Source organism: Oryctolagus cuniculus, chromosome 19 (assembly GCF_964237555.1).
Source record: "Oryctolagus cuniculus chromosome 19, mOryCun1.1, whole genome shotgun sequence".
Taxonomy (NCBI): Eukaryota; Metazoa; Chordata; class Mammalia; order Lagomorpha; family Leporidae; genus Oryctolagus; species Oryctolagus cuniculus.
The window spans coordinates 59,608,110-59,632,367 of NC_091450.1; the positions used below are offsets into that span (position 1 = coordinate 59,608,110).

Genomic DNA, 24,258 nt, shown 5'->3' on the forward strand with positions numbered 1-24,258 from the left:
TACCAGGGCTGGGCCAGGCGGGAGCAGAAGCCAGGTACTTTATCCAGTACTCCAGAGTGGGTTCAGGGGCCCAAGTTCTTGGGGTGTATCCTCTGCTTTCCTAGGCATTTCAGCATACATCTGGATCACAAGTGGGAACAGCCTGCGGGTGGGGGTGGGGTGGCCGACAGAACAGTGGCATAGTGGATGAAGCTGCCGCCTGTAGTACCAGCATCCCATATGGGTGTCTTCCTTCTCTATGATACTTTTCTCTCATTCCCCCCAGCAAAACTAAGTATCCAGAGCTTCTGTAACACACTACCCATACATGTAAATTGCTTACCCATTTCATCACCATTTATTTGCTAAATACCTATATCCTGTATAAAACTGTGAGCTTGTCCAGGGCAGGACTTTGTCTCTCTGCTTTCATTCCTGTAGTCCCTGGTACACAGTTGGAATTCAGCTTATGCAGAACTAACAATGCACTCACTGTTGGATCTTGGGACAGGAACTGTTGGTTATAGAAAGGTCTGTTTACAGCAATAAAGGTAGGAGGGCCAAGAAGGGATGTTTAAGAGAATCAGCATTAATGAAGCACTTTCAGTGGTCAGGCTTCTTAATGTACCATTGTCTCATTTCTAAATAACAACACAAGGAGGGGAAGCAAGAGCTTTATTTAATTATACAACATTGTCCTGTCTAATCCTCTTCAAAGCTCTGTGAGAAAGGCACCACTGATACCCTTTTAAATATGAGTTAAGGGCCAGTGCCGCGGTTCAGTAGGCTAATCCTCTGCCTTGCAGCGCTGGCACACCAGGTTCTAGTCCTGGTCAAGGCACCGTATTCTGTCCCTGTTGCCCCTCTTCCAGGCCAGCTCTCTGCTGTGGCCCGGGAGTGCAGTGGAGGATGGCCCAAGTTCTTGGGCCCTGCACCCCATGGGAGACCAGGATAAGCACCTGGCTCCTGCTTTCAAATCAGCGCGGTGCGCCAGCCGTGGCGGCCATTGTAGGGTGAACCAACGGCAAAAGGAAGACCTTTCTCTCACTGTCCACTCTGCCTGCCAAAAAAAAGAAATATGAGTTAAAGGAAGTGGGAACCAGCCCTAGGCCATATATAGAGATCAATGAAGTTCCAGTTTAAATCATGCTGTGCTTGCCCCAGAGTTGTGTCCCTCCTGGGGTTGGAACCTCCGCTTCCAGCAGTTCCAGAGTTGGGGTATCAGAGAGGTGGTAGCTGGTGAAAACCAGTGCTCCTAGTCTTTGGGCTTGTCTTTGTGTGCAACATAACTACAGGGACTTGAGCTGTGTCACTAAGGACCCTTCTTCCTAATGCAATGGCCTCATGCCGTGATTTGTTAGTATAGGTCTTGTGTCCTGGTACACACCAGTGGGGAGTCTTGAGCTGTTGGGAGAGTCTGAGGAGGGCAGCTTGCCACCCTGGGACTGGAACTGAATTTTAAGAGGGACCCTGAGGTATGAAAGGAGATTTGCTGGTAGGGTTAGGACCAGAGGGTTTGAGGAATCCTCAAGGTCCCTGGTGATTAGACTTTTTTTTATTATTCTTTTATTATTTATTTCAAAAGAAGAAAGAAATATTTCATGCGTTAGTTTACTTCCCTAATGCCCACAAAAGCTGGAAAGGTATGTAAAGCCAGGGTCTGGGAACTCAATCCAAGTCTCCTATGTGAATAGCAGGAATGTAAAAACTTGAGCCGTCACCTGCTGCCTCCCAGGTTGGAGTAGTAGGAAGCTGGAATCAGGACTTCAGCCAGGACTTGATCCTGGGCACTCTCATGGGCTGTGGGGATTCCAGTAGTGGCTTAGCTGCTATACCAAAAGCCCATCCCTGATTAGTTCTTCCTTCAAAGTGTGGCTGGCTACTTGTGAGGGGTTTACCTCACCACTGCTAACTGGGCCTGCTGCACAATTTTGTGAGCACCTTGTTCCAAAGGCAGTGGTAAAGTGCCACTAAAGATACTAAAACATAAAGCTCTTTCCTTTCTTCCATGTATCTCCTTGGCTCAGACTCATGTTCTTTTGACTTGCTTACAAAACACAAGTTCAGAGATAAAATTTTGAGGCTTTTTAAGACACCACCAGCAGAGGTTTAAACCCAGTGCAGGCCCTTCTGAGTGCCAGCCCTGTGTGACTGTTCCTATGTGACTATGTAGGCTGCATGCCCATGAGGTTATCCCTGGCTACTGAGTATAACCCATTGGCTTTAACCCATCCAGGTCTAATTGTATGACACTCCAGGGCACCTGGGCAGACTTAATGTCTTACTAAGTCAGCTCCCTGAGGGTTGTGTGGACTAGTTAGTCATACTGTCTTGTGATCAAACTCCTTGATTTTCCTTTTCCAGCTAGGGCTGGTATCTTTTTCTGGTGTAAGGCTCCTCATTCCTGGCCTTGAGCACTGAGAGGAACTGGAATGCTGCTGTGTGGCAGAGACCTCCTGCAGGTTCTCTCAGCATTCTGAGTCCCCACGACTCCGCTTAGTGCTTCTATGGTACCACACTGTCAGAACTGTGTTCACAAATGAGTCAGGGGACAGTCTGTTCCTGCTGTATTCCTGCTCTGAGCCTGGCAATCAAGTTTCACACAAGGCCGATGATAGAAATGTTGCATCCAGGCCAGTGCTGTGGCTCACTTGGCTAATCCTCCACCTGTGGTGCTGGCACCCCGGGTTCTAGTCCTGGTTGGGGCACTGGATTCTGTCCTGGTTGCTGCTCTTCCAGTCTAGCTCTCTGCTGTGGCCCGGGAAGGCAGTGGAGGATGGCCCAGGTGCTTGGGCCCTGTACCCACATGGGAGATCAGGAGGAAGCACCTGGCTCCTGGCTTCAGATCAGCACAGTGCACCTGCCATAGCGGCCATTTGGGGGATGAACCAACAGAAAAGGAAGACCTGTCTGTCTGTCTGTCTCTCTCTCTCTCTGTCTAACTCTGCCTGCCAAAAAAAAAAAAAAGGTTGCATCCAAAACAGCCCCCTTATAATTAAGGTCACCTTAAGAGCTCCACAAATGGATCTTGGACATGAGGTCAGGACTTTATGTGCAACTTGAACCTTTCCTGCCTTGGGAAGTTTACTGCCCCAACCCCCAGGACATGTTCTGAGCTGCTTGTTCCTAGGTGTAGAGGCTCTGGCCTCTGGAAATGTTGTGCTGAGTTGACTTCTGAGTGTCCAGAGGCCAGAAAATATGTAACAGAGTTCCTTGGATCTGTGTGACCACTTGGATATCCAACTGTGATCGCAGACATGCATGGTGGATTTATGAGTGCTGCCTCAGGGTGGAGCTGAGTGCTTCCTGCTGGGACTGTGTGATCTTCCTGGGATGCCAGGGTGGCACAGCAACCCATGGTGCTCTGGAGGCTCTCGCTGAATCTGTGTGTAACTTAGAAGGTAAAAATGTGTCTTTTCACTAGTATGGAGCAGAGTCTCAGAAGGACAAGGGGATGGTCCTATAAGAAATTGATGCTGGGGCTGGCGCTGTGGCACAGCAGGTTAAAGTCTTGGCCTACAGTACTGGCATCCCATATGGGTGCCGCTTCATGTCCCAGCTGCTCGACTTCTGAGCCAGCTCTCTGCTAAGTCCTGGGAAAGCAGTAGAAGATGGCCCGAGTCCTTGGGGCACTGTACCCATTTGGGAGACCCAGAAGAAGATTCTGGCTCCTGGCTTTGGATCATCTCAGCACTGGCCATTGCAGTCATGGGGGAGTGAACCAGCTGTTGGAAGATCTCTCTTTCTCTCTCTCTCTGGCTCTCTATCTCTGGCTCTCTATCTCTTTCTGGCTCTACCTCTAACTTTTTCAAATAAAATAAATCTTTAAAAAATAACTTAATGCTAATGGGTGCATTTCTTCTAACTTGGAAAGGAAATTTCATTCCTCTGCTTCAAGTCAGCTTGCAATTCAGGAAGGGCAGCATTTTGGTGCATTTGGAGAATCTTTAGGCTTCTTGCTTCTTCTCTGCTGGCCTCTCCCTTGTAAATTATCAGGTAGCATCATTCTTTGCTCTGGTAGGATCCATATTTTTAAAATTTATTTGACAGATAGAGTTAGACAGGGGGAGAGAAAGAGAAAGGTCTTCCTTCTGTTGGTTCACCCCCCAAATGGCCACCATGGCTGGAGCTATGCCAGTCCAAAGCCAGAAGCCAGGTGCTTCCTCCAGGTCTCCCATGCGGGTGCAGGCGCCCAATTACTTGGGCCATCCTCCACTGCCTTCCCGGGCCACGGCAGAGAGCTGGAACCAAAGAGGAGCAGCCGGGACTAGAGCTCGGCACCCATACAGGATGCCGGTGCCACAGGCGGAGAATCAGCCAAGTAAGCCACAGCGCTGGCCCCAGGATCCGTCTTTAAAGCCGTGTTTTTTCTCTTCTTCATGAGAATACTTCAGAAAGTTAATGGAAAATGGAATCAAAAGATAACTTTATTTTGGTGTAAAATTTTTTAAACTCACGCATATTTCTTGTAACACATATTTTCTATATAATGTTTGCAGATCCCTCATTTATCATAACAAGTCTTTGCAAATTTTTTTGTCATTGTCTTGTTTCTTTAGTTATTAGGAATAAATTATTTTGTTAGGTTGAAATTAGCCTATTTGAATTAGTGTCAGATCTCATTTGCTGTGAAATAAAGAATTACTTTATGGATAATGAAAGCAATTTAATGATGTGGTGTAAAGGAGAAAACAGTATTACTCAAGCTGTTAACACCAGGGGACTTCTCGCTGACCTCTTACAGTACCCTGCAGACTGTACATTATTGCACTCTTGAGGATCCAGGGACTAAAGTCTGGCCTGAAGGTATTTTAGAGAATTCTCCATGTGGAAAAGTCGTAAAAAAGCAGAGAAATATAATTAGCAATAAATTAGAAGGCAGAAGAGACTTCTAGAATTGAACGAACCACAAGGTTTGCTTGGATTTTTTGAGCAGTACAGCACTAAGTTGTCTGTATTGGGCACCAGAAACAATCACTACAGCCTTGTGAAATGAAAAACACTATGAAGTTCTGCAGAATGGTGTTTGAGACTCACTAATAGGACTCAACCTACAAGGAATGCAGATGAGACAGCATCTCTGACCTTAACAGTGGCGGTCTTTACTTTCCTTTTATATTGCTGTAGCAACTTTAAAATGCCTTTTGTTTAAAAACCTGAGGAAATGTATCTGGAAAGTCTTTTTGGCCATCTTTTGTTATCAGTAAATTCACCATCTTAAGTGTGTTATAACTTACTGAACCTGTGGTACTAGGAACTTGATAGAACTTTGCAGCATTAGACTACAATTTGCTGCTTGCTCAAAACCGAGGGAGTCGGAGCTTACCCAGCATAATTAGAAATGTACCCTCTACTTGAAGCCTTGGCAAGAACCATAATTTAGGATTACGGCTGTGTGTCGATGGTAGAAAGTGTTGTTCAGTCCTGAGTTTGGACACCTTGTTTGTATATGACAGAAAAACAGCTTTCAGAAACTTCCTGGTGGATAAAGTATCCTTTTCACAATCTGGTGGTTTCACTGCTTTTTTTTCTGAAGGTTTAATTTTCCCTTCAAGTGCAGGCATGTTCGTTTTATCAAAGCTGGCATTTTCTCTTCTTTAAAAATAAACCTTGAGTATTCTGAAGAAATTTTCCAAACCACTAGGGTATATAAAAGCATGTTGTGTGAGCATAATTACAAGGGTGAAATGCTTTGCTTTTGAATAGCAATGGACCAACACTTGGTGTGATAAGAAACATAGTTTTTATTCCATTTTATGGTTGAAAACCTGCTTACTACTGCTCCTGATCATAATCTTAGTCCTTTTTGTCAAATGGATTTAGAGACCACAGCACCTTTTTATCCACCTTCTCTCTGAAAAGCAGTGGGAGATAGAGCAAATTTTTTAGATTTATTTATTTATTTGTGAGGTAGAGTTACAGAGAGAGAGAGAGAGGTCTTCCATCCACTGGTTCACTCCGTAAATGGTTGCAATGGCCAGAGCTGAACCGATTCAAAAGCTGGAGTCAGGAGCTTCTTCGAGGTCCCCTGCATGGTTTCAGGGGCCCAAGAATTAGGCTATCTTCTGCTGCTTTCCCAGGCCGTAAGTTTCACTTTTAATTCTTCCTATGACTTTAATTTAGCTACCTGGGAACCCTGAGCAGAGGATAGGACAAGTGTTCCCAGCCTCATTCTATGGGTCAGGAATAAATAAAGCCTCAAGTAGTGGTTGCATTTGTTCATCTGGAACTTGATACCAGAGCCCAGAATTTTAGTTTCATAAATATTGAAGATTTTTGGCTCCAGAGTTTAAAAGTTCAGCATCTTTACTTTTTGTTATTCTGAATGTGATTTACTTGTCCCTAAAGTGTGCACATTACACAATTTATGATTTAGAAAGTGGAAGTAGAAAAAAAGAAAATGGAAGTTAGCCCTCAGTTCTGTTTGGAGATGTCCGAAGCACTTGTGACAATTTGGTGTATCCTCTTACAGGTGCTTTCCCCAACTTAATAAAAGTGGGGGGGGGGGGGGTGTGGGGGTGTATTTGTGTGTGTACTGTGCTCACATGCACATAGAAATGACTTTGTGCAGAACTGTGTTCTTAATAGGATGGTTTTCCATCTTCCTTTTTATACTTGACAGTAGAGTAATTTTTGTATCATTATAAACATACAGATCTGATTCTCTTCAGTGACTGTATAAGATTACATTTTATTCCAACACAAGTGGTTGCTATTTTGTGTGATAATTCTGACTTTTTACCATTAAAATAATGCTGGAGTGAGAAACCTGGAATATCCATACCTGAGCATCCCTGGAACTGTTTTGATGACCTGCATTATTTGAGAATCACTAGGTCAAGTACATTCCTGTTTAAAATGTTGCTAGGTCCTTCTGAATTATCCTCCAGGATTGCATCCGTCTAGACTTCCACAAACAGTGAGGTAAATCTCCTGTGCTTTCCATCAACACCAGGTTTTTATAATTCACATTCCTTTCAGTGAAGCATCTCTGCTTCAACACAAGACATTTGGAAGGGAAGAGCTGCCCTTCCATCATTCCCTGTTGGCACACCAAGGGCAGGCGGTGTAGAGGAGTCCATTAAAGCTAACAGGGAGGTGAGCATCTGTTAAGCTAGAAACAGAGGTGTTTGGCTTCCATTCCTTTTTATTAATTTAGATAATGGTTATGGAAGGCTGTTACTGGCCAGGGACCCTGGGAATAGCATGATAAACAAGACCATGCTCTGCCTTCACGAGCTTGCATTTTAGACTGGGTCAGCCTTGAGCACTTCCAGTAGAATATAATGTCAAGTGTGGTGAAGACTTCAAATGAAAAATAAAGCAGAGAAAAGGACAAGGGAGGAGGTGTGTATGGGGAGACCAGGTGCAGGAGAGGATGCCATTAGGATGGTCTTGGAAGGTTCTCTGCTGATGGGACTCGTGAATAGAGACCCACGTGCAGTGAAGTCTGAGCCCCACTGATTACCTGCAGAAGGCCCCATCCTGCTGGAGCTGGCAATAGCAAGCACAGAAGGCCTGAGAAAAGAGCCAGTCAGGCAGGTTCCAGAAGAAACCCCAGAGATGCACTGACTTTTGGTTTGCTAGAGGAAGATAATTGAGCTACTTACTTTCTTTGTTGAATGCTGTGTTCAGACGAATGAAACCTTGAACCACATGTGTGTATCTTTGAAGGAGTGAAGCTGTTCATGTACCATAGCCCTTGAACCACTAGAATGCAGCATCTTAACCACTAGACAGCAAGTCTCTGTCAGCATTCTGCATAATGAAGTGGCATTCCATGCCAGCTCTTTCACTACCAGAAGGATGACTTTGTTGAAATATACACAGGAGTTGAACAGACCTCCGCACCTTCAGTGTGGAAAAGACTAGAGCAGTACACTCTTGTGCCTAACTGCCCTTCATTCTGCCTTTTTGTGTTGTACATTATTAAATGTGCTTTCAAAGCTCTGGTGCTCACAGCTGAAAGCAAAGTAGGTTGGTGGACAGTCACAGACAGCACTGTCCAGTCACCAGGCCAGGTAGTTTCTCCTTAACCACTGTGCCAAATGCCCTACTCCACCCATTATTAACTCTAGGCCTTTCAGAGTTATTGGCTATGTTATAAAATTTTAGCTTTCTAAGGGGTTTTGTAAATCTTTAAAGTAAAAAATAAGAACATTTGTTGCCACCGTTGTGGCTTAGCTGGTAAAGCCGCCGCCTGTGGTACCAGCATCCCACATGGACACTGATTCAGAGTCTTAGCTACACTTCCAATCCAGCTGTCTGCTAATGCACTTGGGAGGGCAGCACAAGATACCCAAGTGCTTGGGCTCCTGCACCCACGCTCCTGTCTCCTGGCTTTGTTCTGGCACAGTCCTGGCTGTTGTGGCCATTTGGGGAATGAACTAGTGTATGGAAGACCTCTCTCTTTCTCTTTCTCTGTCTCTCCCTCTCTTTATGTAACTCTGCCTTTAAAATAAATGCAATGTTTAAAAGAACCTTTATCCATTCAAAGAAAGCCTCAAGTAGAAAGAAAAAGAATCTTGCAGAACCACAGTATAAACTGACCTAAAACCTTGACTGAAATTTTTGTTGAAGTTTGCTGATAGTGTTCTTCAGAAGTGACACATACTGACTTGTGTGAAATGAGCTGATTGATATTCTTGAAACTGTGTAAAAATCAATCTGCTAGTTTTTACATGATGTACCTGTTATACCCCTGAGCTACTCAAGAGCTGTTGGGTAGAGATGTTATTACTGCAAAGTGGTCACACTGCACAGCTCCCGTGGGCACCATTACACTCTGTGACTGGCACTTCCAGGGCTAGTGCTGTGCACACCTGGGAAGTCTTACCCACAGGTGGTGTGGTATGCGCACAATGTGTGCATGATGGTTCTCTCTTCATTTAGATGGTTGGTAGGGTTCCATTAGTACACAGTCCCTCAACTTGTGACTTTTCAGTATTGCTCACTAACAATTGCGGCCCTGAGGGGTTGCCCACTTTTCCAGAGACAAGGACAGGCCTAAACCTGCCTCCTGGAACTTTCTCTGAGTTATAAACCTCTTAGAGTTATTATACAACCTTGACATTTTGTATTTAATGGTGGATCTTTAAGCAGAGGTATCTTATAAGCATAGTGCAGCAATCATAGACTTATTTTTATTCTTCTTTTTTTTGTTAAGGAGGAGGGAGTAAAGCATTGTTGGTCAGTGCACATGGTGCTTAATGTGGAGTCTGGAGGTGGAGATGGTGTTTTCTTACTTCTATAGTTTCTGATTTCCAACTATCTCCAAGAGGTAAACACTAGAATTAGGTCTAGGCTGTGGTTCTAGCTGGCATAGCTCTGTTTTAAATTTCATCTCACAGCTGCTTGACATCAAGATTTCCAGCTTTCCAAGGCTGGCCACACATTTAAAGCAAGCATCTAAACAAGTTGTTAGAGGAAAAGACACAGCCATGGTAACGATGACACTGAATGAGTCATTTGTGTGATATCTGACACCTCATCACCTAGTTGAAATATCTATGTGTTTGCTGCAATAAAAATAATTCAGATTACTGAAACTATACATTTTCATTCCTTCCACATATGAGACAATCTATTTTCTGACTCATTGGGCTTCTAAAATTCTGTGGTTAGGGGCTAGTGTTGTGGTGCAGTGGGTTAAGCCACCACCTGTAATGCCAACATCCCATACTTGTTTTCTTTCTGTAATCCAGTAGTTGAAAAACAGCCACCACTCCCAATACATGAGTTGTATAAAAGCAATTTCACTTTATTTAAACACTCTAAGGAGAAAAAGCAGATGAGTATGTACTGTCAAATTTTAGATCAAACGGTGGAATAAATTCCATGACAAAAGTGAAACAAACAATCGACTTGTGGCCCCACTGCACTGGACCCTGGCCTCCCTGCCTACTTGGGACAGACAGCAGGAGCTCAGAAGCCTGGAGCCACACCCCCTGTGCAAGCCTACACAGGCTTGGTCTTTGTTTTCTGATTGGTTGGAGCCTGGAGGTAATCCAATCAGACTTGATGTATGCCATTGAATACTGAGTTTATAAAAAGGGTACTCAGTGCTGCTGTTTCCCTTTTCTCTTCTTGGTGTCCAGCATCGTGGAGTTCTTCATTGGAACATGTGCTAAGCCCAGGCCCTAAGAACAAGGAGGTGAGCAGCCAGGAGCAATACCTGCAGGGAGGGCCGGGATGCTGGTGTCGGAGGAGTGGCAGTGGATTCAACAGGACCCTCAGGTTTGTCCATCCTTGCCTGGTGAGTCTTGAAATGCTTGTGTGTATCATTCATATATTTATATATTATAAATTTAATATCACATGTTCTAAATAGATTGCAAATTGTATATTGTAAAACGTATATGTGCTCGGGATATCATATACAGTTCCAGGAGGTGTGAGCCTACCTGGCTGAATTCTGATGCCAGGGTGGGTGAACCAGCAGCAGGTGAGTCACCTTCTTTTGGGTGGGTGATTTAGATGCCCAGCGACTGTGTTAATTTCCAGGTCTCTTGTTTCATTTTCTGGATTTATAGTTTTACTTAGTGGATAGGAGCTGAGAAAATGGATCTGGTCATCCAGCAAGGAGGTTCCTGCTCACAGGCTTTGCTTCCTGTTTTTCCTAATTTACTAAGATTGTTTATCTCAGTTTGCATTGAGGGTTCTCCAACACAGCAGTGATAGCATTGATTGGTAAACCCAAAACAATGGCTTAATAGGTGTCCTTCCCCCACTGAATTCTTTTTTTTTCTTTTTTTTTTCTTTTTTTTTTTAACTTTTATTTAATGAATATAAGTTTCCAAAGTACGAATGATGGATTACTATGGCTTCCCCCCATACCGTCCCTCCCACCCACAACCCTCCCCTTTCCCACTCCCTCTCCCCTTCCATTCACATCAAGATTCATTTTCGATTATCTTAATATACAGAAGATCAGCTTAGTATACATTAAGTAAGGATTTCAACAGTTTTCTCCCACACAGAAACATAAAGTGAAAAATAATAGATGATTTTTTTTAATGATGATGAAATCAGATCAGACCTATTGTCATGTTTAATCCCAGTGAGAGTCAAGTTGGGAGTTGATACTTTCTTTTCTTTCTTTCTTTTTTTTTTTTTTTTACAGAGGATCAGTTTAGTATGCATTAAGTAAAGATTTCAACAGTTTGCACCCCCATAGAAACACAAAGTGAAATATATTGTTTGAGTACTCATTATAGCATTAAATCTCAATGCACAGCACATTAAGGACAGAGATCCTACATGAGGAGTAAGTGCACAGTGACTCCTGTTGTTGACTTTACCAATTGACACTCCTGTCTATGGCATCAGTAATCTCCCTATGCTCCAGTCATGAGTTTCCAAGGCTATGGAAGCCCTCTGAGTTCTCCGATTCTTATCTTGTTTAGACAAGGTCATAGTCAAAGTGGAGGTTCTCTCCTCCCTTCAGAGAAAGGTACCTCCTTCTTTGAAGACCTGTTCTTTCCACTGGGATCTCACTCACAGAGATCTTTTGCCAGAGTGTCTTGGCTTTCCATGCCTGAAATACTCTCATGGGCTTTTCAGCCAGATCCGAATGCCTTTAGGGCTGATTCTGAGGCCAGAGTGCTATTTAGGACATCCGCCATTCTATGAGTCTGCTGAGTATCTCACTTCCCATGTTGGATCACTCTCCCCTTTATTTATTCTATTGGTTAGTGTTAGCAGGTACTAGACTTGCTTATGTGCTCCCTTTGACTCTTAGTCCTTTCATTATGATCAATTGTGAACTGAAATTGATCACTTGGACTAGTGAGATGGCATTGGTACATGCCACCTTGATGGGATTAAATTGGAGTCCCCTGGTATGTTTCTAACTCTACCATTTGGGGCAAGTCAGCTTGAGCATGTCCCAAATTATATATCTCTTCCCTCTCTTATTCCTACTCTTATGTTTAACAGGGATCACATTTCAGTTAAATTTCAACACTTAAGAATAACTGTGTATTAATTACAGAATTAAACCAGTCATATTAAGTAGAACAGACAAAAAAAAACTACTAAGAGGGATAATGTATTAAGTTGTTCATTAACAGTCAGGGCTATGCTGATCAAGTCACCGTTTCCCATAGTGTCCATTTCACTTCAACAGGTTTCCTTTTTGGTGTTCAGTCAGTTGTCACCGATCAGGGAGAACATATGGTATTTGTCCCTTTGGGACTGGCTTATTTCACTCAGCATGATGTGTTCCAGATTCCTCCATTTTGTTGCAAATGACTGGATTTCGTTGTTTCTTACTGCGGTATAGTATTCTAAAGAGTACATATCCCATAATTTCTTTATCCAGTCTACCGTTGATGGGCATTTAGGTTGGTTCCAGGTCTTAGCTATTGTGAATTGAGCTGCAATAAACATTAGGGTACAGACCGCTTTTTTGTTTGCCAATTTAAATTCCTTTGGGTAAATTCCAAGGAGTGGGATGGCTGGGTCGAACGGTAGGGTTATCTTCAGGTTTCTGAGGGATCTCCAGACTGACTTCCATAGTGGCTTGACCAGTTTGCCTTCCCACCAACAGTTCCCCACTGAATTCTAATCCTGTCTCTGTGATATCCAGTGTTTCCCTAATTTTATGAAAAAGTTCCTGAGGAATATATTGTTATATTGTAATGAATGCAGTTATAAGAGGAAACATATCATGTAAAATGTACATAGTCCAGTCATATTATTGCATTAACTAAGCATATGGGGACTCTGTTTATCATCAGAGGCACCTAGATCCGAGGATGGCACCGAAATTTTGAGAGGGAAGCATTACTTCCTAAGTATATTTGTTTCAGTTATAAAACTATAATGTTCTGAATAACTCAATACAGGTTCTTTTTACTTCTAAATTAGATTTTGAAATATTGAAATCATTTGGATTATGATATTTTTAGACCATATTTAGGTCTGAGAGGGCAGGGGCATTGTTTCTGCACAGTATCCACAATGGTTGCCATATAATTGGTTCTAAAACATCGGTTGATGAATTGAAATCTCTATTTGTCCCTGTGTTTCAAACAACACAAAATTTCAAAATCCGTAGGTATTGTGTTTTATGGTTTAGTTCTTACAGTATGTGGTGAATCGAGTCTCCCTTCCTTCTGGTTAGCAGTTCCTAGTGTTGACACCCAAGGATCGTTCCTTGATCCTCATCTTATGAGATGCTGACCAGTGACTACTCAGAAACAGCCCTTTGGTGCACGTCCTCAAGGATGTTCCAGTTTCCTCGTCATCCACTCTTGCTGTTCCTGTTAGTGCTGATTGTTCAAATCCAGAAGTTGAAATGAACCCATATTAAGTCCAGGTGTTTGTTCTCACTGGTTTTCCCATCCTAGACAGCCTTATCTCTATACCGTGTTTCAGGAAGGTCTTGGATTTTTCTCGCCTCATTAGCTAGACCTGTTTATATTGCCCATGGTTTTCTCGTTTTGGCTATTTTAGAGCTTGGTTCGGTGATTCCATAATTCTTTTCCCTCACACACAACAAGCCAAGAAAAATCTGTTCTGTTGTTTTCTTTCTTTTTTTTTTATTTTTTTTATTTTTATTTTTTTTATTTTTTTTTATTTTTTTGACAGGCAGAGTGGACAGTGAGAGAGAGAGACAGAGAGAGAAAGGTCTTCCTTTGCCGTTGGTTCACCCTCCAATGGCCGCCGCTGCAGCCGGCGCACCGCGCTGATCCGATGGCAGGAGCCAGGAGCCAGGTGCTTTTCCTGGTCTCCCATGGGGTGCAGGGCCCAAGCACCTGGGCCATCCTCCACTGCACTCCCTGGCCATAGCAGAGAGCTGGCCTGGAAGAGGGGCAACCGGGACAGAATCCGGCGCCCTGACTGGGACTAGAACCCGGTGTGCCGGCGCCGCAAGGTGGAGGATTAGCCTATTGAGCCACGGCGCCGGCCTGTTCTGTTGTTTTCTCATGCTCCCAATCCACAGATGTTCTCTGATAACAATCACCAGGCATCTCAAAGGCTGGCTGGTCCCTACACCCTTCTCAAAGCCACATGAACATGTGATTATTTGCTTTTTGCTTTTATGTCTGAATTCTGTCACATTTTCCACACCTCTGCTCCTGTGACCACCATAAAACTTGAGCATCTCCCACAAAAATCCTAGGCTAGCAATTTCTAGTGTACTACTAATAAGAAGTTCAAATATAGAAACTTTCTGGGGAGATTCCAAAATTAGAGTGGTTTATGCCAAACATCGTAAGATGCTTTCCCTCTGTTTAACTAAAGTCAGATCTATGGGGGAAAACTAGATGGAGAGTTTGCTACAAACAATGTCTTTGTTTCACCTTTATAAAATTTTGTTTGTGAGTTATGTAGGCCTCAGTAATTATGAATGGGAAAACTAAAACTGTGACTTGCAATTCCATATTGCAAATATTGTAAAGTTTTCTACTGAAGTGCTGTGGTGAGAGAACAGGCATGGAGTCCAGGAAATCCTTCAGTGAACTGGTATATGTGTAGTTTCCAGAGTGCTGCTTTCAAAGACATTTAAACTTTGTAAACATTTTCTTACATATGATGTTAAATTTAAAATTGCTGCTTCAACAAACACTGAGCTCTATGTGATTGGTAACCCCTCCTATACTAATGAATACCTTGCTTGATTTTCCAACCTGATTACTTTGGAAGATGACATGTGAGTGTCAAATGGGGAAAGAAAGATTTTTTTAAAGATTTATTTAACTATTTGAAAGGCAGAGATACAGAGAGGCAGGGGCAGAGAGAGAGAAAGAGAGAGGTCTTCTATCTGCTGGTTCACTCCCCATAGGGCCACGATGGCCGGAGCTGAGCTGATATGTAGCCAGGAGCCCAGAGCTTCTTCTGGGTCTCTCACATGGGTGCAGGGACCCAAGCACTTGGGCCATCTTCCACTTTCCTAGGCCACATCACAGAGCTGGATCAGAAGTGGAGCAGTGGGGACTCAAACCACACTGTTATGAGATGCCAGCACTGCAAGCAGAAGCTTTTCCTGCTATGCCACAGTGCTGTCCCCAAGGAATATTCTTGTGGTAGACTAATGTTCATGGGTATAGCCCTCTGCTCTGTGTAGGTAGAATTTGAGTAAATCTTGGCAGACCCCTAAATTTTCGAGGTACATAGGGATACCATGATAAATGTTTTGGGACCCACAGTTTTCCAGAGAAACACTTCATGATATCTATCTACTGGGGTCCTGCCATTTATGAAAATGGGTTCTAAAGCAACCTGATTAATGAAGACATCACCACCTATTGATCCAGTGAAGCGAGTCCAGAGGGAGCACCTCTGACCCTGGCAGAGGCTCCACCCCTGGTGACTAAGATGCTGTAGACCTGTGCTGCAGCTCATTCCACAGGGAAGGCCCTACCATACTGCTGTGAGCATCCTGGTTTAATATTTTAGTATTGTCATGTTTTGATTTATTCTTCAACTTAAACACATGGTATCTCCATTTGGTTTGTATATTTCATCTTGCAGTTTTCACAGCTAAATTCCTTTTTAAAATAATTTTTATTTATGTAAAGGTGAACAGATATCATGTGTTTCATATACACAGATTGAGGAGTGTAGTGATACTTCTAACCTTTCTCCCCCTCCCCCCAGCATCCTGCCCTCCTTCCTCCTTCCTTTCTTGTGATTATAAAATAGACTGAAAGAATGTCATTGTGAAAATTGTAAGAAAGTGTAATTCTAACCTTGACAGAACTAACTAAACAATATGTAGCTCCTAGTAGGAACTGAAAATGCAGATTTTGTTGTTTAAAAATTGTCATGCATTTAAATATGGAAAGCCTAGGAATTTAGATTGAGTTTAGGTGAGAATCCACCATGGTGCCTCCCCAAATGTGTGCTCTCTAAACATAATGTGCCCATATCCAACTATTGCTTTGAACCAAGGGCCATAGTGGTCACCAATGATGGGAAATGCAAGGCTTTTTAGGGCAGTGAACCTGAGGACTGTGACCAAGACCTGTCCCAGTGAGTCAGTGAAAGATCACACTGTGCGTGTGCCCTCTGGCTCCAAGCCCCAGCACTTGCCCCATCTTCCTATCAGACTTCATTTACGAAGCACACATTCAAGTGAAATCCAGTAGGAATTTGGACAGCAGGGAGTGTACTCTCTTGAGTTGGGTCCGGTTGCAGTGTCACTGGTCACATACTGATGAAGCAGGCCCTGCATTTTCAGTTCCATAGCGTAATTGGGCAAATTCTCAACCTGCCTGTAATATGTGACTATGTTATATGCACATAGGGATGTACACCCATCAGTAGGAGAATAGCATGTAGGAATTTATAATTCTCATTTCTCTTTTCACTTTCCTGGTCTCCTTCAGATACACTTCCCTTCATTTTCTATTTCTGAATTTTCAGTTTGAGGGAGGTGAGATGACAGTGTAATGTGTTACTTGGATGTTGTCTTGAATATTCTCTTGACAGAATTCCCAAATCTTTATTTTCAAGATATAAACTGCTGGAAATTTAGTTTGGTAAAGTTCATGAATGTTTTTCTTAAGATTTATTTATTTGAAAGTCAAGTTACACAGAGAGAGAAGGAGAGGCAGAGAGAGAAAGAGGTCTTTCATCTGCTGGGTCACTCCCCAGTTGGCCACAATGACCAGAACTGTGGTGATCCGAAGCCAGGATCCAGGAGCTTCTTCCAGGTCTCCCACACAGGTGCAGGGGCCCAAGGACTTGGGCCAACCTTTACTGCTTTCTCAAGCCATAGAAGAGAGCTGGATCATAAGTGGAACAGCTGAGACTTGAACCGGTGCCCATATGGGATGCCAGCACTGCATTTGGTGGCTTTGCCTGCTATGCCACAGTGCCAGCCCCAACCATGAATGTTTTAAAAATCATTTCTGTCCCATGAAGCCTACCAAAACCCCACAATATTAACCTAAGTTCCTTAATTTTTATTTGCATTTAAGTATAGGAACCTTTTTTGCATGTTTTATTTTTCCAGCCTTATTACAGTACAACTAAGAAACAAAAATTGTATATATTCAAGGCATGCAATATGTGTTTCTATATGAGTCTGATCTTTATATTGCATTTTCACACAAACCTTTGGACTCTCCTGCTACTTACAGTATACTAAGAAAGGATTAGTACAATGAAGCTACTTAACAAATTTATCACTCTTATAGTGTTTTTTAAACTTATCTCATTTTATTTATGTATTTTCCCAGAAAGCTTTTATTTAAGGTGCACATATTTTATGCATTCCATAAATACATCTTTAGCAGCATAATAATCCTTCCTACTGCACTTGCCCTCTCACTTATACTCCTATCATTTTATAGTGTTTTTTAAGAATACTGACCTAGGAAATTACAAGTACAGAATATAGGGTGAACTGGTTACCCGGGGTATATATTAGATTTTCAGAACCTCACCTCATAATTGTAAATTTGATTTTTTTATGATTTATTTGAAAGGCAGGGGCTGGCACCATGGCTCACTTGGTTAATCCTCTGCCCGGGATGCCGGCATCCCATATAAGTGCAGGGTTCTAGTCCCGGTTGATCCTCTTTGGTTCCAGCTCTCTGCTGTGGCCTGGGAGGGCAGTGGAGGATGGCCCAAGTGCTTGGGCCCCTACACCTGCATGGGAGACCAGGAGGAAGCACCTGGCTCCTGGCTTTGGATCGGTGTGTCGCCTGCTGTAGGGGCCATTTGGGGAGTGAACCAATGGAAGGAAGACCTTTCTCTCTGTCTCTCTTTCTCACTGTCTATAACTCTACCTGTCAAATAACAAAATAGAAAGGCAAGAAAGAGAGAAGGAGAGTAAGACAGAGACAGAGAAAGTGAGAGAGAGGATGAGGGATATCTCATCTCATGCATTATTTCACTCCTCAAATGTCCTCAGTGGCAGGCCTGGGCCCCAGGTCTCCCACTTTGGCACAGGGGCCCAAGTTGTGGGGTCATCTTCTAGTGCTTTCCCAGGCACATTAGCAGGGAGGTGAATGGGAACTGCAGCAGCTGGGACTCAGTCGGTTTCCCATATGGGATGCTGGCAGTCCAGGTGGAGGCCCAAGCTTTTACACCCCAGCTCCAGCACCATAACCATATATTTGTATCATTTGCCTAACATCTCTTCATTTTCATGCTCCCAGTGCATCACAAACACCATCCTGCTCTCTGACTGTGTTAGTTTGACTTTTGTATATTCCACATGTAAGTGTGCTCATGTAGTATTTCTTATTTCTGTGTCTTGTTTCACTCACTGTAATGTCCTATAGTTCCATACTTTTGGATCCATCTTGTGACAAGTAGTAGTGTTTTCTTTCTTTTGAAGGTTTGGTGAGGATGCCACTGTGTGTGTATCCCATTTTTCCTTATGCATCCATCAGCAAACATTTGGGTTATTTCCATATCGTGGAATTGTGAATGATGCTGAAGTGAATGGGGGGGGGTAGAGACAGTTCTTTGAGATGGTGATTTTCTTTTGGATTCATGGCCAATAAAGGTTATTCCTTTTTTAATTTCATTTGAGGAACTTCCATATTGCTTTTCATAGTGAATGGTGCAATTTACATTCCCTCCAATACTGTGTGTTCTGTTTTATCTACATTTTGCCCAATGCTTGTTATCTTTTAACTTTTTAATAGTAGCCATTTAACAGATGTGAGATAATAACCATTGTCATCCTGATTTTCATTTTGCTGATGATAGCAATGTTCATAACTTTTTCACATACGCACTGGGTACAGTGTATGTCTTTGTTGGAAAATATTGATTCAGTCCTTTGTCGTTTTTTAATTGTATTCTTTGTTTCTTAGTGGTATTCTTGTATTACTCCCTTGATCACACATCTGGTTTGCTAATAATTTCTCCTATTCTTTGGTTTGCCTTTTCATTTCATTGATCTTTGCTTTACTGCTTTTTGTTGTAGTTTCATTTCCTTATATTTGCTTTTGCTCTCTGTGCTTTAGTTGTTAATGCATAAGCAACCACTCTTGAGGCTAATGTCAAGGAATTTTCTATTTTATAAGTTGTAAGTGTTCAGATCTTCTGTGTGTACTTTTATTCATTTTGAGTTGATTTTAATATGTGGTGTAACAATGATGCAGTTTCAGTTTTGGACATGTGGTTATCCAGGTTGCTTCTGCCTCAGATGTGGGCCTTTATGTCCAGTGACTGCATGTTTGGTAACCCTGGTGGGCCAGGGTTCCCAGTATCTTCAGTTAGATTCATTAAACCAGATGCTGTGGCTGGAGTTGAGCAGGAGCTTGGCATGTGTGGTGATTTGGGAGTAGGAAACCATGTAGTGATGGAGTCAAGACAGGGGACTGTCCTCCTCCTCTGGAAGCCAGGGCTATATGAGGGTATGTCAGAAAGTTTTTTGAAGGGTAGACATTTGGCATAGTGGGAAAGACAATGCTCAGGATACCAGTGGCAGCCAGTGATGGCTTAAGTAGTTGGATTCTTGCTATCACATTGGAGACCAACTCCCAGCTTCAGCCTGGATCAGATCAGCCCTGAGTATTGTGGGCATTTGGGTAATGAACTACTAGATGGGTGGTGTCGTTCTCTCTCTCTTGCTCGCTCTCTCTCTCTTCCTCCCTCCCCCTTTTTGATTCTCTGTGTTTTGCTTTTGAAACCAACTGCAATATTAAAACTAGGTGTAAAAGTGGATACGGGCCGGCGCCGCGGCTCACTAGGCTAATCCTCTGCCTTGCGGCGCCGGCACACAGGGTTCTAGTCCCAGTCAGGGTGCCGGATTCTGTCCCGGTTGCCCCTCTTCCAGGCCAGCTCTCTGCTGTGGCCCGGGAGTGCAGTGGAGGATGGCCCAGGTGCTTGGGCCCTGTACCCCATGGGAGACCAGGATAACTACCTGGCTCCTGCCATCGGATCAGCACGGTGCGCCGGCCACAGCGCACTGGCCATGGCGGCCATTGGAGGGTGAACCAACGGCAAAGGAAGACCTTTCTCTCTGTTTCTTTCTCTCACTCTCCACTCTGCCTGTCAAAAAAAAAAAAATGGATACGGATGATTATCCCAGGAGCAGTAGATTACTGAGTAATTTCCTAGAATCACACAATGGGATGTGTGTAGCTTACAATGATCTGTTATATCTGTTATTAGAAAATGAAATAAAGGGGGAGAGGAGGCAAGATGGCGGAATAGGAAGGGAGCACACTGATAGTCCGGGGAGAGATAGTTTAATAAAAGTGGAGATACTGCAGGTTCAAGGAAGAGTAGGGGAGGAAACAGCAGAAGAAACTCTTCTGGAACGCGTGATTCACAGCGGACCTGCGTGGAGAGCGTGGGAGCCCACAGTTTGGGACACCAGCGGCAGACTCAACACACCAGTGCTGGAACGCGAGGTGAGCCGAACCTCAATAGCCCGAGACACTGGCAGGCAAGCGGAGAGAGGAGACTAGAGGGAACGACCCCCAGGGGGGGAAAGTTCACCAGGCTAACTGGAAGAGAGAGAGAGAGAGAGAAAAAAAAAAGGTGACTGGTACGGACATGGGTTTCTCTCTCTCCGCTCACCTCTCAAGGGCGAGCAAGACAAAGAGCAGGCGCCATCTTGGACATACGTCATAAGCAGAGCGACCTCAGGTCTGCACCGGCCCTGAGCCTAGCAGAAAAACCTGACTCTGGGCAGGGTGAATTAACAGGAGATTAGGACCTAGTAAATTTGTGGTGCTACTGAACTGAGACTGTGAAAAAAGAGACGGTGGGGGAGAGAACTCACGGAATTCACGTGAGTACTCTCCAGAGACGCTACAATTCCGTAACTACCAACAACAGATGCTGGCGAGGATGTGGGGAAAAAGGGACACTAACCCACTGTTGGTGGGAATGTAAACTGGTCAAGCCACTATGGAAGTCAGTCTGGAGATTCCTCCGAAACCTGAAGATAACCCTACCGTTCGACCCAGCCATTCCACTCCTTGGAATTTACCCAAAGGAATTTAAATTGGCAAACAAAAAAGCGGTCTGTACCCTAATGTTTATTGCAGCACAATTCACAATAGCTAGGACCTGGAACCGACCTAAATGCCCATCAACGGTAGACTGGATAAAGAAATTATGGGATATGTACTCTTTAGAATACTATACCGCAGTAAGAAACAACGAAATCCAGTCATTTGCAACAAAATGGAGGAATCTGGAACACATCATGCTGAGTGAAATAAGCCAGTCCCAAAGGGACAAATACCATATGTTCTCCCTAATCGGTGACAACTGACTCAACACCAAAAAGGAAACCTCCTGAAGTGAAATGGACACTATGGGAAATGGTGCCTTGATCAGCATAGCCCTGACTGTTAATGAACAACTTAATACATTATCCCTCTTAGTAGTTTTTTTGTCTGTTCTACTTAATATGACTGGTTTAATTCTGTAATTAGTACACAGTTATTCTTAAGTGTTGAAAATTAACTGAAATGTGATCCCTGTTAAACATAAGAGTGGGAATAAGAGAGGGAAGAGATGTATAATTTGGGACATGCTCAAGCTGACTTGCCCCAAATGGTGGAGTTAGAAACATACCAGGGGATTCCAATTCAATCCCATCAAGGTGGCATGTACCAATGCCATCTCACTAGTCCAAGTGATCAATTTCAGTTCACAATTGATTATAATGAAAGGACTAAGAGTCAAAGGGAGCACATAAACAAGTCTAGTACCTGCTAACACTAACCGATAGAATAAATAAAGGGGAGAGTGATCCAACATGGGAAGTGAGATACTCAGCAGACTCATAGAATGGCGGATGTCCTAAATAGCACTCTGGCCTCAGAATCAGCCCTAAAGGCATTCGGATCTGGCTGAAAAGCCCATGAGAGTATTTCAGGCATGGAAAGCCAAGACACTCTGGCAAAAGATCTCTGTGAGTGAGATCCCAGTGGAAAGAACAGGTCTTCAAAGAAGGAGGTACCTTTCTCTGAAGGGAGGAGAGAACCTCCACTTTGACTATGACCTTGTCTAAACAAGATAAGAGTCAGAGAACTCAGAGGGCTTCCATAGCCTTGGAAACTCATGACTGGAGCATAGGGAGATTACTGATGCCATAGACAGGAGTGTCAATTGGTAAAGTCAACAACAGGAGTCACTGTGCACTTCTCATGTAGGATCTCTGTTCTTAATGTGCTGTGCATTGAGATTTAATGCTATAACGAGTACTCAAACAATATATTTCACTTTGTGTTTCTATGGGGGTGCAAACTGTTGAAATCTTTACTTAATGCATACTAAACTGATCTTCTGTAAAAAAAAAAAAAGAAATTATCAATTCCCAACTTGACTCTCACTGGGATTAAACATGACAATAGGTCTGATATGACTTCATCATCATTTAAAAAAAATCATCTATTATTTTTCACTTTATGTTTCTGTGTGGGAGCAAACTGTTGAAATCCTTACTTAATGTATACTAAGCTGATCTTCTGTATATTAAGATAATCGAAAATGAATCTTGATGTGAATGGTAGGGGAGAGGGAGTGGGAAAGGGGAGGGTTGTGGGTGGGAGGGACGGTATGTGGGGGAAGCCATTGTAATCCATAAGTCGTACTTTGGAAATTTATATTCATTAAATAAAAGTTAAAAAAATGTAAAAAAAAAAGAAAATGAAATAAAGGAGCTCAAGGCTCTGTCCATAAAATAATGCAAAAGATAAATGTAGACTTGCTCAGTACAAATTTTATATGAGTTTTGAAATGTCACACTAGCCCATAAATATGTACAACTCTTGTTGATAGCATTTAAGTAAAAATACCAACATGTTACTTGGTGTATAAAGTTAAGGTGTTTTAAATGATTAATGTCACAACTAATATTATGGTATTTGAAAATGGTTAATTAATACAAGCAAAAACATAACCTGAACTGTTCTTTCTTGTCATGTTCAGTCGAAAGGCTACTATGTTGTGTTTTAAGTTGGTGACAGATATTTATTTTAGATTGTTTCCTTTAATTAAGAAAAATGGTAGTATGTTCTCATGTGTATGTGAAATTGAATAGTAATTGTATTGCAGTTGAATGCAGTTGTTTTGCATCAGAGCAATACAATGAATACAAGATAAGATTTTTTCATATTTGAGATTTTATTGGTTTTTGAGAATCACTACAGAGACATTTCAATTTGTACACTATTTTTAACAAATGAAAAATTTAAAAATTGAGGGTTTGTCATTCTTTTTAAATCTTTTATTATTTTTGAAATAGTGTATTTTTTAATTTACCTCATAAGAGCTTTATAGTCCACTCAATAAAGAGTTCGGCTAGTAAGGAAGAATATAGGCAAGGGCAATAAGAATAATCAAACAAAAAAAGTCCTATCTTTATGATCAGTTATGAACTTAAACTGATCACTTTAGTTAGATGGCATTAAGTGTCAAAGGGATCACATAAATAAGACCAAGTGTCTGCTAAAAACAATAGATAGAATTAAAAAGGAGAGAATGATCCAACATGGGAAGCAGGCCACACAGCAGACTCATAGAATGACAAATACCCTAAACAGCACTCTAGCCTCGAAACCAGCCCTTAAGGCATTCGGATCTGGCTAAAAAGCCAATGAGAGCATTTTAGGCATGAAAAGCCAAGAAACTATGGCAAAAAAATCTCTCACATAAAAGATCTCTGAGAATGAGATCCCAGGGGGAAAGAAAGGGCCATCAAAGAGGTCAGTACCTTTTCTCTGAAAGGAGGAGATAACTTCCACTTTGATTATGGCCTTGTCTAAATAATGTTGGAATTTGTGGACTCCAGAGGCTTCCATAGCTTGGCAGCTCATGACCCAGAGCCTAGGGTGATCACTGACATCAAATATAAGAGCGTCAGTTGTTAAATCAACAACAGGTATCACTGTGCACTTGCTCCCCATGTAGGACCTCTGTGCTTAATGTGTTGTACTATGAGAATTAACGGTAAAACTAGTCTTCAAACAGTACTGTAAACTTTGTGTGTCTGTGTGGGTGCAGTCTGTTGAAATCTTTACTTAGTAGAGAGTTGATATTCTGTATATAAAGATAATTAAAACTGAATCTTAATGAAGAATGGGTTGGAAGAAGGAATAGGAGTTGGGATGGTTTGTGGGTTTGAGGGCAGGTATGGGGGGAAGAACTGCTATAATCCAAAAGTTGTACACACGAGATTTATATTTAGTAAATCACAGGTTTCTATAAAAATGTCTACTACAGTCATAATACAGTAAATTTTAAAATGATCATGAATTATTAAAATTATAGTAGCATATAATTCTTAACAATTTGACAATGATATAAAAGAAAGTTTGACAAAAGTATATTTGCAGCAATACT

General features: G+C 42.5%; 1 long non-coding RNA gene across 2 annotated transcripts in view; it reads left to right on the plus strand.

The window, feature by feature from the left end:
• LOC103346706 (uncharacterized) overlaps positions 1–24,258 on the plus strand; it is a 115,368-nt gene that overhangs the window by 67,004 nt on the left and 24,106 nt on the right. Inside the window, exon 8 of one of the 2 annotated variants that reach the window (XR_011384383.1) lies at positions 1,346–1,405. This is a non-coding gene — a long non-coding RNA (uncharacterized lncRNA). Of the gene's footprint in view, positions 1–1,345; positions 1,406–10,076; positions 10,216–24,258 lie in introns of those variants that run through there. The other variant, XR_011384382.1, reaches the window with a different exon arrangement.